Source organism: Branchiostoma floridae, chromosome 9 (genome assembly GCF_000003815.2).
Source record: "Branchiostoma floridae strain S238N-H82 chromosome 9, Bfl_VNyyK, whole genome shotgun sequence".
Lineage (NCBI taxonomy): Eukaryota > Metazoa > Chordata > Leptocardii > Amphioxiformes > Branchiostomatidae > Branchiostoma > Branchiostoma floridae.
Window position 1 is genome coordinate 3,942,904 of NC_049987.1, and position 2,761 is coordinate 3,945,664.

Here is a 2,761-nt window from a genome sequence, read left to right on the forward strand (position 1 = left end):
GCACAAAAATGGACTTACCCAAATGTTTGACTGAACAGCACCAGTCTTTGTCAAGGAATGAACAACCCGCTGCTGTCTTGACGGCATTTTATACAGATAAAACACGTGACTCAGTAAGCAGTGGATCGTAGGTTGCAGGAAGTCTTTGGCGCCCACCGTCTCTGTTCAGGAGTGGTTTTAAAGCTCTGATGTAGATGGCTTCCCTGATCCCTCTAGCGATAAAGTCTGGCTCTATGTCCAAGATTTTAACTTTTTTTCCAGTGAGACCGGTGATTCTATGTAACCTTTTTTTCGAAATGCATGAAGATTCATGGTTTACTCTGAATCAGCATGACTTAATTTAGTTAGAATGTCCACACTGAGTCCTCTCTTGATTGAGAATGAGATGACGAGGATGTCGTCTACCCATGGTGGTGATGAGTGTGAAGGGTAGACCATATATGGTCATAACTTTGGGGTGTGTACCGGTACAGAAAATTCACGTCCGGTTCAGGTCCAAAGGATCATGTCCAGGTCCGGACCTGAACCTGGAACTGATTCAGTATGTGACAACTTATGAATAGGCGATACTCAAAACACTGGTCATTTCGCTACAAAGAAATCTGTTTTGTGGATTACTCGACCCCCCTGCCTTTTTAAAATCTGACTGCCACTGTACGATTGACTGTAAAACTTGGTAGAAATGACTATAGACTCTACTCTTCTTCGCTCTTGTTATTTTCTCGACCGGTAAGCCCCAAAACGTGCCTAATGATATAATCTGTTTATTTTTCAATAGGTCCAAAATCCGGTTCACCGAATTTTGTCAGGTCCGTTTTTTCTGGACCTGTCCAATAAGAAAAAAACGGTTTTGTACCGGTACACGTAGTCATAACAGTATTGTGTAATGATGAAGACAGCTTCTAATAATAAAAGGAGGAACCAGTCCCCAAGACAGTCTCACAGAAAACACAACCCTGTGCGGAAGTCCATTTTTTCACAAGCTAACAATATCATTATATCACTAGGACACTTGATTTGCATTCTTTAGAACGATTTTGTTATACAAGTAGGGTGGAAATGTAGATGTCACGAGCTATTGTGACATATACCTACCTGACTAGTGTACACTCTTTCATCGGAAACAAATAAAGGAATCAACACATATCATATGAAGGTAAAATAATAGCTTTTAAAAGTGGTCCCAAAGTCTGTTTTTCAGGGTGTTGTGGTCAAATGTCACTTTATGTATCAGACAAACTACAAATCTATCGAAATGTTTTTAGAAGTCCTATGTCTGACGTGATGCCCCGTGATCAGAAACCCTTTTCCTGCTAATTGTCTGGACTTTTTATGTATATTTATATTTATTTAAAATCAGACTTAGTCACGAAATTTACAGCATAACTCAGTCGGCCATTTTGTCGTCAGTGCAGAATGTACCAACATACCGGCACCTAAACTGTACTAGTGTTAGTAGTGTAGGGGAATGAGAGAGGGAAATTATAGGCCAAGATAAACATAAAACTAGCTAGCAATCAATCCAAGATGGTAAAAACTTTTGATGGTTGGTTTTAGTTAACTATTCTCTCAAAGACTATTGCAAATTTCTGTCCCAGGACGGAGAGGCGGGTCCTGGAAACAGCCCTGAACTGTCTTTGTAATACTCCTGTCACATTTGGCGAAAATCGATCGGACGACGATTCTGCGCCAATCGTCCGAGCCTCGCTTATGATAATAAATTTATTGCACAACAATTGTGCAAGGTACAAAGTATGGCTTATATGTGACAGGGACGGTTTTCAGGTGAAAAATACGCGCAACCCTCTATCGATCTTAAATATGGTCAATCTTCCATTGATACGCCCGAAGATCGTGGATGATGTGACAGGTATATAAAGGCGCGGTCACATAGGCCGTGCAATCGTCGAGCGATTCTTATCTCATAGGATTTTCAAGCAGGTTGTGACAGAACCAACCACCGACACTGATCAAAAACAGCATTTTGCGGACCAAGACATGCAGGAGACGTGCGTTTTTGTCCTCTAAAATGCCCGAAGTTCCGGATCGTACGACGATCGCAAGACCTGTGTGACCACGCCCTTATACCCCCTTCACATTACATACGATCTTCGCACGTACTTCGAGATCGCAGGAAGGTCGGCTGATTTGAAGATCTTAAGATGGTCTTGCGTATTTTTCGCCCCAAAACTGTCCCCCTCACATATAAGCGAGGCTCGTGCGATCGACGGTGAATAAATCTATGATAATGAACCTCCCATGACCTCTTGCACGCGGACAAGGTAACACAAAACGTTCCTCAAAAAAGGCAAGAGATGAATCAATGTTGTTTCTTTTCTTGTCATAATCTTTTTAACCAATTGATGGAATGCGCGGGATAATGGAAATGACGAAAGAAAAGAAATTGTGTCACAAAGGCAGCCTTTATACTGCCACAGGGGCCACAATGTCACAATTACCCTCACATTTAAAGAAATGCCATCCATGCAATCTGACGTCAATCGGGCGTACGTCGAACAACTGACGGGCGTTCGACATCCGATTTGCGCTCGATGATTAATAACTATGTCTTTGCTCGCCTATCGGTCTTCAATCGTTGGATTGACGCAAGACTATTGACCGATGCCCTTGCAAGGTACGCACGATTTGTACGCACAATCTGCGACTCGGTAACGAGCTGTGCGATTTTGGAGATTTCCTTCGACTAGTCGCATATGTTAAGAACATGTTTCGCTGCACCGCGACCGTTGTAAGACTCCTG